The sequence below is a fragment of the Giraffa tippelskirchi genome, chromosome 7 (genome assembly GCF_054371585.1).
Source record: "Giraffa tippelskirchi isolate mGirTip1 chromosome 7, T2T-mGirTip1v1.2.pri, whole genome shotgun sequence".
NCBI lineage: Eukaryota > Metazoa > Chordata > Mammalia > Artiodactyla > Giraffidae > Giraffa > Giraffa tippelskirchi.
In genome coordinates this window covers 107,867,576-107,879,626 of record NC_137281.1, presented here as the reverse complement: position 1 = coordinate 107,879,626, position 12,051 = coordinate 107,867,576, and the positions used below count along the sequence as shown (strand labels likewise).

The following is a 12,051-nucleotide window of genomic DNA, read 5'->3' as shown; positions in this document are numbered from 1 at the left end:
TAAACCATATGTGACTGTAGTTCTTGAAAAAAAATACTGTAAAAACTTAAGTTAGATGCTTTGAAAAGGTTCAGTGGGAAGAAAAAGGAGGGCAGCAAGGGAAGGACAAAACTGTAACGGACACAGTAGGAAACTCCAGGGCTCCACTGCACACACATACACATATGTACACACACAGGCTGGAAAAAAAGTCAAAATTAACTTTTGCAGACCTGCATAATCTAATAAAAATTACAACAACCAAGAAAGCTTAGCAAAGAAAGAAGCTGCTCCACTGAAGTAAGAGAGCAATGTGGTGTTTCTAATTGCCTACCTACCATTCCCCACTCCCCAGTGCAACAAAGGCAGTAAGGATGGCAGCTGCACACTTGTTGAAGGCTAATAGTGCCAAGGGAGCAATACAAACCTTACTTTCAAAGAACTGTGAGTAAACGCTATGACCTGACCGGCAACTTCCTCAAACACTGGCACAAGAAGACGCTTTTGTTCTGCCTGAATTGGAGCACTTCCAGGGCAAGAAGCCTAGGGGAGGGGAAAACAGGCAGGATAACACATAGAGAGCTAAAAGCCTGGCAAGTGAGAGCTTGAGAAAGGAGATACATGGGGAGAAACGGGCTTTGTAAACTCTCATACATAACAAGGAATCTAGAAGTCCACACATATTCCCAAGGCTGAATGCACACACAGAAAAGGTCTAAAAAGACTCTAGACTTTCACCTCTAGCTGACCTTTAGGCTCCATCCAAACAGGAAATAAAAGCTAAGGCAGGTTGTAAATAGCCCAGCTAAGCACTAGAGTACCCAAACACAGAATCATCCAACTAAAAGTAGGACAGTATTTTTTTCTTTTTCTTTTATACTTTTATGGTCTCCAGGTGTTCAAGGGAACTGGGTCAATATACTAGCTGACCACAAGGTTAATGGAACACTGACTTCAATAACCACACACGACAAAGAATATATACATAACAAAAATAGTTTAGAAAAGACACTAAACAAACAACAATGAAATTAACAATAACCCACAATAAGCAGCAACAAAAAATCCTGAGGAAGGGAGGAATCTGATGTCTAAAGTCAATACATAATACTCAAAATGTACAAAAGATTATGTGGCATGCAAAGAAACAAGAATTCTTATATAGAAACTTATTATATATATTTTACCACAATATTTCTTTAAAGCAAGGAAAGGCAGAGAAGGAACCATTATGTAAATGTGAGCAGTAGTCACTTAGGAAATATGACAGATTGAGGAAAAGAATGCTATTTGATTAATAATTACTTAAAATGTGAACTATGACCAATTACATAAACAAGTGAACAGTAACAGTACGTGAACTGAGAACTTCCAGATTTACAAGCTGGATTTAGAAAAGGCACAGGAACCAGAAATCAAATTGCCAACATCCATTGGATCATAGAAAAAGCAAGAAAATTCCAGACAAACATATACTTCTGCTTCATTGACTACACTAAAGCGTTTGACTGTGTGGATCACAACAAACTGGAACATTCTTAAAGAGATGGGAATACCAGACCACCTTATCTGCCTCCTGAGAAACCTGTATGCAGGTCAAGAAGGAACAGTTATTACTGGACATGGAACAACAGACTGGTTCAAAATCGGGGAAGGAGTATGTCAAGGCTGTATATTGTCACCCTGCTTATTTAACTTATATGCAGAGCACATCATGCAAAATTCCGGACTGGATGAACCTCAAGCTGGAATCAAGACTGAGGGGAGAAATATCAGTAACCTCAGATATGCAGATGACACCACCCTTACGGTAGAAAGCGAAGAGGAACTAAAGAGCCTCCTGATGAAGATGAAAGAGGAGAGTGAAAAAGTTGGCTTAAAACTCAACATTCAAAAAACTGAGATCATGGCATCCAGTCCCATCACTTCATGGCAAACAGATGGAGGAAAAGTGGAAACAGTGACAGACTTTATTTTCTTGGGCTTCAAAATCACTGCAGTTGGTGACTGTAGCCATGAAATTAAAAGACGCATGCTCCTTGGAAGAAATCTATGACAAACCTAGACAGCATATTGAAAAGCAGAGACATTACTTTGCCGACAAAGGTCCATCTAGTCAAAGCTACGGTTTTTCCAGTAGTTATGTACGGATGTGAGAGATGGACTATAAAGAAGGCTGAGTGCCGAAGAATTATGCCCTCAAATTGTGATGCTGGAGGAGACTCTTAAGAGTCCCTTGGAGTGCAAGGAGATCAATCCAGTCAATCCTAAAGGAAGTCACCTCTGAATATTCACTGGAAGAACTGATGCTGAAGCTGATGGTCCAATACTTTGGCCACCTGATGCGAAGAGCTGACTCGATGGAAAAGACCGTCGTGCTAGAAAAGATTTAAGGCAGAATGAGAAGGGGATGACAGAGGACAAGATGGTTAGATGGCATCACTGACTCAATGGACATGAGTTTGAGCAAACTCCGTAAAGTAGTGAAGGACAGGGAGACCTGGCGTGCTGCAGACCACAGGGTCACAAAGAGTTGAACATGACTGAGCAGCTGAACAACAAGAATAAACAAGTAAAATGTAAACTCTACCAAAAAAAAATTGGCAAAGGACTTACCTAGACCAGAAAAGATATACAACTGGGCAATGGGCACTAAAAAATACACTCAACATCATTAGCCATGAGGGAAATGCAAATCAAAATCAGTGATACATCTATACCCACTAGGATGGCTATAATTAAAAAATAAACAGGGAATTCCCTGGCAGTCCAGTGGTTAAGACTCAACCCTTTCACCACCATGGCTCCAGGTTCAAGCCCTAGGCGGGGAACGAAAATCCTGCAAGTTGCATGGCAAGTATAAATAAATAAAATAACAAACTTCAGCTGAGGATATAGAGAAATTAGAACCCTTGGACATTGTTGGTGAGAACGTAAAATGGTGCAGTCACTAAAAAACAGGTGGTGGTTCCTCAAAAAATAAAAAGTAGGATTATCATGCGTGTTTGTATGCTACGTCATTCAGTCATGTCCGACTCTTTACCATCCCATGGACTGTAGCCCACCAGGCTCCTCTGTCCATGGAATTCTCCAGTCAAGAATATTGGAGTGGGTTGCTGTGCCCTCCACCAGGGGATCTTCCAAGATTACCATATGACCCAGTAATTCCATTCCTAGGAACCTATCCCAAAGAACAGAAAACAGATATTTAAACAAAAACTTGTATGTCAGCATTCACAGGAGCTATTCACAATAAGCAAAAGGTAAAAACAACCAAAATGCCTATCAACAGATGAATGGATAAACAAATGTGGTATATTCATACAATGGAATATCATTCAGTCATAGAAACAAATGAAGTGCTGATACATGCTACAACACAGATGGATCCGAAAAAGTTACCCTAAGTGAAAGAAGCAGATACAAAAGGTAACATACTGTATGATCCCATTTATATGAAATACCCGAACTAGGTAAATCCATAGCGGTAGGAAGCCGATGAGTGTTTGCCAGTGGCTGTAGGGAGAGAGGAACAGGGAGTAACTGCTTAACAGGTTTGGGAATTTTCCTTTTGGAATGATGAAAATGTTTTGAAACTATATAAAGGTTATGGTTGCACAGCACTGTGAATGTAGCAAATGCCACCAAATTGTGCACTTTAAAATGGCTGATTTTATATTATGTCAATTTTATCTCAATGAATAAGGTGTTAGAACAGAACTGATAACCTTTTACGAAAACAAGTACCCAAACATGTCAAGTTATTTTACTATCAATATTTACTGCTTCCCAATTAAAACAAAATAACACAAATATTTCTTAAACTATCTGATAATGCTCCTAACCTTTTCCTAAATCACAATATTTCTCTAGAAAGAGAAGAGTGGTATTACAGAAAGCTTCTCAGGTATAATTTACTCAAAGATTTATCTACACTAAAATCAAAAAGATATTTTTTGAAAGCTCAATGAGGTTTTAAACTTACTCACCATGACCAAACAAAACTCAGAAACTTAGCTATCTCAAGTTACTTTGGACTTTATACTTAAGAAGCACAATACAAAAATTTCCATTATTTCTCATGATCACTTTTATAATATTGTTTCAAATGGGCTAAATGACTTGGCCAGTACTCACTGTAAGGACTATTTCCCTTCTGACAGTCACTTCCCCTTGCTATCTGTCACCAAGGACTGAAATTTTTGAGTCTTGTTTATCTCCTGATCTCCAGTTAGTCTCCAGGTACTATAAGTTTTTTCTTCAAGAGGCACAAGTACTTGAGCTTGACATCCTGTGTCTCCCACTTATCATCAGTGTGAAAGTTGGTGGTAATCTTCCTTTTTTTGCCTCACTTTCTGATCTGTATAATGGGAATAACAGTCACACCTCAGAGGCTTGCTGTGAGAATGTGTCCAAAGCATTTACCAAACTCCTATCATATAGCAAACACTAAACTGCCATCATTATTATTACTGTTCTGTGTTTTCACTAAGATTTTCCTAGGACAGGCTGTCACTGCTAGATTATATCCACTAGATTAGGTCTGTACCTCCTCAACTGGCTTTCTTCATTCCTCTTTTAGTAGTCCAAAGGACACTGCACATCATAATCAGATTTACCTTGCATACATATAAATACATTCTGTTACTCCCCAGCTGAAAAAACCTTCAATGGGTCACTACTTATTATGACATCAAATCTAATATTCTCTACCTTTCATCAGCCTCTATTAACTGCTGTTCTCAAACTCTAGTGTACATTGAAATCCTATGGATTGCTTGTTAAAAACATATTTGTTGGAATCTACTCCTGAAGTTTCCAATTCAGCAAGTATCAAGCAGAGCCTGAGAATTTGCTTCATAATGAATTTCCAGGTGATTCTGAGGCTGTTGGTTGAGGAAGCACACTTTGAGAAGTACTGCTTAAATTATGACCCTTCTGCCTCCTCAAGCGCTTCTCTGGTGGCTCAGGTGGTTAAAAAATTTGCCTGCAATGCGGGAGACCCAGGTTCAATCCGTGGGTTCAGAAGATCCCCTGGGAGGTAAGTGGCAACCCACTCCAGTATTCTTGCCTGGAGAATTCCATGGACAGAAGTGCCTGGCAGGCTACAGTCCAAGGGCTCGAAAAGAGTGAGACATGACTGAGAGACTAACATTTTCATACTTTCGTTCTGACTCCTTTATCTTATTTCTCCCTACTACCTAAACAGAATACACAACTTTCATTAGTTTTACAGGGTGTGCCCAATTCTCCTGACCCTGCTATAACTCTGCTGCCCCCAAATACTTTCCTGACTATCCAAATCATACCCATCCTTAAAGCCTGTGGTTCTCAACACCTCCTGCACATTACAATCATCGTGGGGAGGATTTTAAAAACTAGGGGCAGGGGAATTCTCTGGCAGTCCAGGGGCACAGGTTCAATCCCTGGTCACGGAACTAAGATCCCACAAGGTGCACAGTGCGGCCCCAAAACAAAAATACTATGAATGTCCCACCTGTGAGATTCTGGTTCAACTGATCCTGGGACAAGAGTTCCCATGTGATTCTAATAAGCAGCAAAGTTGAGATCCCTACTTTACCTTCAATCTTCTTCCCATCAGAATTAATGAACACTCACTGAATTTTCTCCCCACTGAATTCCTATAGTGCTATTAGAGTGTATCAAGTTTGCCCTTAGTTCCATATGAAACGTGTTACTCTCCACCTTTCATTTTAAATTCATTCTCAAGCTTGATCAATGATTATATCTTGAAGTTCCATCTTAACTATAATACTAGTATGGTGATAATACACAGTAGGAACTCAGTGTGTTTCCTCACTGATTGTGCATTCAAATTGAAATTCAGAGCTTTAAATACTTCTACTCCATCCAGCTCAGGAAACTATACTCCCTCTTTTTTTTAATACAGTTCTACAACAAACTCATTTTGTTACTGTGAGTCATTTAACTCCTTCCTCCCCCAATAAATTGAAAAAAAACACTAATGTATCAAAATGCTGTGGAGAATAATAAAATGATTAATAGCATCATAAATGGCTTCACAGTTGCTTCCTTAGAGCAAATGGCCTTTTCTAAATCCATTAAAGACTGTTTCAAAACAGTTAAAGAGAATCAAATCCCACATATTTGAAGATGCTGAAGCTCTGAATAGTTCTATGATTTGTTTTCTCAACAGATGTGCATCCTTCAAGCCCTGAATTCACCAGATGCATATTAAATTAATCTGTACTTTCAGTTTTACGTAGCATTCCACTCTAGTTTTATAAATATACCACTACATAAAGTAGAACTCCACTGTTGCTTTATGACATTAAATATTAACAGATTATCTCCACCGTGCAAAGAAAAAAAAACATTAAGATTCATTTTAATGCAGTCAATATATGCTTGCTAAATATAGGCTATAATATCTTCATTATTTTTGAACTGGTTGATTTCTATCTAGAATGTGAAAAGTAACAAATTTGCTCTTAACTAAAGATCCAGTGACACCTAGTATTAAAAAATAGTAACTCAACACTTCATAAATTAACTAATTAATTTAGGATTTCAACTAAGTAACTTAATTTTAATTCTGTAGTTATTTAATAGTCTACTTAAATTTCTTGGAAATTTTACTTCTTATAAAATCATTTATCTTCATTAAGAGAACAAACTAGTATATTATATCAGAAACAACTGGAATAGAAGTCAGGAGACTTGGGTTCTAGTGTGATTCACCAGCTATACCATCTACATAGATCAAGTCTCAGTCTCTCTATACTTAAGTAATCTCAGCTGTAAAATGAGAAAGTCTAACTCGACCATTTCCAAGTTTTCTTTTACTTTATGATTCCATAATCTATGAAACTCAAGAAACATAAGCATTAACCAAATGGATCCCATTAAAGGCAAAACGAGCTTATGTATTGATTGATTGGGAGAGCATCTATTTTTGGAAAACCTAAGTGCTTTCACACAAACAGATCATTCCTCATGTCTGTTTTTATTCAACTAGGTGAAAAAGGAAACAAAATCCATCAAACATGAAGTTTTTAAACAATTTTTGCATCATACTCCAGATGACTGGAATATCTGGATGTCACAATACCAATTTAAGGTTAAAGCGTTTTGGAAAATAGGTGTCCTAGAAAACCAGGACAGGACAGTTATAAAGCCAACTGAAAGAGGATTCTAACAATTACTACTTGGGCTATGTGAGAAATAGTGCATCAGGACAGCATTTTATTACTTTTAAAATAGTTATTTCCACTCTGAATCCGAATTTGAAATATCAGGCAACTACAGCAGTACCTATGATGTCTCTTCCTACTCAGACTTTGCAAGCTCAAGTTTCTGGATAGCCTTCAACAACTGTAATAGGAAGATGACACAGGAGAGGGCAGCCAAAGAAATCCGTATAGCCGAAACCGGCACAACAATAAAATGCAAGCAGCAAAAGACCTTAACTTTAGTGATAGTTCAAAAATCCTGAATTCAGATTTCCTATCAAGCCTCCTTACCACTTGCAATTGCTATGTGGACAGTACCACATTTAGTTCACATTTCCTAATGCCCAAATACGTATCTCAAAGAATTACAGCACCTATTAACACCTAATGACCCAACATCAATCTTTCTGAAATGGAAACTCGAGACTGAACAATTGCATTTCAAAATGTTAGAAAAATTTCATTTCAAAACCACCCCCAGGAATTATTTTATTCATTTTATTTCTAAAAAAGAAAAAACCACCCAAGAATTAGGGTAGTGGGAGGGATAAATCGGCAGAGCACAGAGGATTTTTAGGCATTGAAAATACTCTGCATATTATTACGATGGATAAATGTTACTATACATGTTTCCAAACTCATAGTATGTACAGTACAAAGAATCAACCCTAAATTAAACTATGGACTTTGGGAGAATATGTATCAATGTAGGTTCATAATTATAACAAATGTATTCTTGCCAGGAAAATCCCATGGACAGAGGAGCTGGTTAGATGGACCGCAGCCCATGGGGTCACGAAAGAGTCGGACACGACTGAGTGACTAAACAACAACAACTACTTGGGTAGAGAATGTTGATAATGGGGGAGGCTATGCACGTGTGGGAACAGTGAGTAGATAGGAAATCTCTGTACCTTCCTCTCAACTTTGCTGTGAACCTAAAACTGCTCTAAAAAATAAAGTCTTGGGACTTCCCCAGTGGTCCAGCGGTTAGGATTCCAACCTTCTACTACAAGGGTGTGAGTTCAATCCCTGGTAAGAGAACTAAGATCTCTCATGCCGTGTGGCCAAAAATAAATAAATAAAGTCTTTTTAAAAAACTACCACATTAACATTTTAGGATAGAAAATATTTTAATAAAACAACTGGACATCCCTATAGGCTTCCCAGGTGGCCCAGAGGTACAGAATTCGCCAATGCAGAAGACACAGGAGGCGTGGGATTAATCCCTAGGTCAGGAAGATCCCTTGGAGAAGGAAACGGCAACCCATGCCAATATTCTTGCCTGGGAAATCCTACAGACAGAGGAGCCTGGCAGGCTACAGTCCATGGGGTCTCAGAGTTGGACACGACTTAGCAACTAAACAAGGCAAAACTCACTATTAAAAGAATAAATTTAGGGATGTCCCTGGTAATCCAGTGGCTAAGACTCCGTGCTTCCAATGCAGGGGGCTTGGGTTCAATCCCTGGTCAGGGATAAAAAAGATCCTATGTGTCATGAGGTGAGGCCAAAAGATGGACAATAAATAAATAAATAAAGAATAAGTTTAAGTGGATTCACCAGTAAATTAAAAAATCTTCTTCCAGAAGAAGCTTCTCTTCCAGTTGTAACAGAGGGAAAAAAGGATTTAGTCTATATCGCCATAATCCATTTTTTTTAGCAGCTTCCACCCATAAGTGGACTATGGCAAGCAGTAATGACAAGAATGGTTCATTAAGCAAATGGTAACAAAGATGCATGAAGGTATATAATGTTCAGATAGTTTGAAATAACAATTACTTTTAACCAACGTCTGGGATCTTTCTGTGTAACTCAATATAAAATGCAAGTTCTTTTAGCTACATGTTCACGGATACAACTGAAATTATATAACCTAAATCTACTGAGGGTTTTGATTTTTGAAAAAAAAATCTGATGAATTTAAAGCCACAAAACATGAAGGGGTGAGGGAATAGGAATCTGAAACAGATGGCATCTCTTTTAATTTTTTTTCCCTGAGTCCATCTTGAACACAATCCCAATAATGTCAAAATCCAATTTAGCTCTCCAAATAATTAACCTACAAAACATAAAATGCTAATTCTGAAGTAAATTCATTCTTTTTTTTTTCTTCCCAGCTTCTATATTAGGCAGAAATGAGCAGAGACAAGTTAGATGTTAAATAGAGAAAAACTATGGTTCCACAAATTCTAAAGTTCTTTCATGAAAACCTACTTTCATTTATCTGAAGCCACTGAAGCAGTTTCTATCAAGACTGGTGAGAATAAAGTCTGCCTATGATATTAGCCTTTTTTTCCTGGATACGATGATTATTTATCTGTACTAGAGACCAAATCATAGCTCCAAAAAGAAATAAGCTCTAAAATAGAAACAAGCTCTGGAAGAATACTCATTTGGTTTGAGTACAGCATTGCCTGGCATTTCTGAAACATTTCCACAGTAATTCACTTCTGGTTTGGCAAAACCAATAAAGTTAACTGTGCTTTGTTCATTATATATTCTAGTATGCTATACAAACCTTCCCAATCTTTCCTAAAGCTTTCTGAGATCATTCAAGAGACAGACGTTAAAGGAAGGTTTAGTCATTTTTAGATTTCCTGACAAGCAAATTCCATAACTGACAACTGCAAAGATTCGTGGAATGGCCACATACGTTGTTTAAGTGGAAAAGGTCACTGAGAAAAGTATCATATGTAACACTCTCTATTACTGCCCACATTTCTGATATATCTTTTTACAGCTAGTATCCTATGTCTTATACCAAAATAAATTATTTAAGTTTTATGAGAAGATAGAGAAAAAAAAGAGAGCTTCTCATGGCTTTACCAAAGCAAGATAATATGGTCTCAACTTTAAGACTCAAAAGATGTTGAAAAATAATGATCCAGGAAAACCGTTAAATGCTCACATATATAGTAAAGACTTTACAATCTCAGAAAAGCCATTTAGAAAGTTGAATAACCTTACAAAAAGTCTACGACTATAGTAAAAACATAATTTCAATCTTTAAAAAATAGTATAAGTATCCTATCAATAATTTAAAATATATCCATCCAGTTATCAATTTGACCAATATCCAATGGGTGCTTATTATGTAGCTGCAGTGATGGATAAAATTTAAAATAGTATTTCTCCCTCAATGAGCATGCAACATAGCTGGACAGTTTTATTTAAAAAAAAAAATGTTTAACTTTAAGAAAAACACAAAGAAGAAATACATTTGAAAATTCTCTCAAAATTATGGAAAACCTATAAACTTCTCTAAAAAGTAATACTGAATTACACATTTTGTAACCACTTTTCACACACACAAAAACTATTATTAAAGCAAGTTATTTATCTTTTGAGTATAAAGTACACTTAAAAATTAAAAATTACCAGGAATTCCCTGGTGATCCCGTAGTTAGGACTTTGCGCTTTACTGCAGGGATAGAAGTTTGATCCCTGGTCAGGGAACTAAGGGCTTCCCAGGTGGCTCAGTCGTTAAGAAGCTGCCTGCTAATGCAGGAGACATGGAGTTCAATCCCTGGGTCGGGAAGACCTCTGGAGGAGGAAATGGCAAAGAACTCCAGTATTTTTGCCTGGAGAATCCCATGAACAGAGTCTGGAGAGCTACCGTCCATGAGGTCGCAAAGAGTCCGACACCACTGAACATGCAGGCACAGGGAACTAAGATCCTGCAGGCCACTCTGCATAACCTCCCCCATCCCCCAAAATTAGTAACTTTAAGTTACACCAAAAAGTAAACCACATGAGCTGAAAATCTGACATACAACAGGTTACAAATTAACTGTATCATTTTAAAATCTACAAAACAAAGTAACATAAAGATTTCATGTTTCTGAGATACATTTCTACATCATCATCACAAAAGAAAAAAGGGCAGAAATTCATTCCATTTCAGTTATTTTACACATATTACACATATAAAAATTCTAAGTTTTGCTAACAGTTTAACTCCAAGATGAGGCATGCTTCTTGTGTTGATTTTATTCTTAAAATTACAACTACTTTCTATTTTATGCCCCAATTTTAATCCTCTCCAGAGATATGTGATGTTAATTAAGATTTATATACATTACTTTTACAATGTGTTTCATATCAATCCATACTATACACATCACAAATCTGAAAAAATTCTCTGAAACATTCTTGGTCATTTCAGTTAATGCACACATTCTGCTTTATTTTTCAGAGTTTTAAGAAACTACTAACAACTGAGTTTCATGCTACTTATGATAAATATCTAGAAGCTACTGAAAGTCCTGCTGTGTATACGTGATTTGGAATATTATCCAGTTCTGTTCCTATCTCAAACCTCATTCCACAAAACTGGGCTGCCCTGTGTAAGATTATTCATAATTCTTCTTTCAAGTGGAAGGTGCTTCCATTTAAAGCTGTTATTTAAATACATTAATCCCCCCTTTTATAAAACTGATTAGAATTCTAACTCATGTTACTTACGAAGAAACTGAATCTCTGGTAGGTTCCATGACTTAACCCAAGGTCAACAACTATCCAGAAGGAGTCCTGGTTCAATCCCAGATTTGCCTAACCTCAAAGCCAATACTTCCACTTGACCACAATTATCTCCTTAAAAGATTAAGAGATAGGGTCAAAAGCAGGGAACCTTGTCTCTCTCTCTCTTTGAACGTTCACGTATCTATTCTGAGACATCTATAATCACACAGAACCTACAATTCAATCTCTGATTGAAATATAAATGAAGAGGATCTTTCTGCTTCATTTTAACTAGGGCAAGCTCACTGGCAGGTAAGAAAGATATTGGCAAAGGCTTGCCTCAACATGTCTCGCTTAGACCTCTATGTTTTGAAGGTCCCCCAAGTCTATTTGTTA

At 37.2% G+C, this 12,051-nt stretch overlaps 1 protein-coding gene across 36 annotated transcripts in view; it reads right to left on the bottom strand.

Moving 5' to 3' along the window:
• CSNK1G1 (casein kinase 1 gamma 1) overlaps window positions 1–12,051 on the bottom strand; it is a 165,457-nt gene that overhangs the window by 144,000 nt on the left and 9,406 nt on the right. For 13 of the 36 annotated variants that reach the window (XR_014058837.1, XM_081507367.1, XM_081507392.1 and 10 more), the window contains exon 2: window positions 4,117–4,339. The exons of the other annotated variants lie outside the window; for them this stretch is intronic. The gene's annotated coding sequence lies outside the window, so the exon portion shown is untranslated. The remainder of the gene's footprint in view (window positions 1–4,116; window positions 4,340–12,051) is intronic. 36 annotated transcript variants of the gene reach the window in all.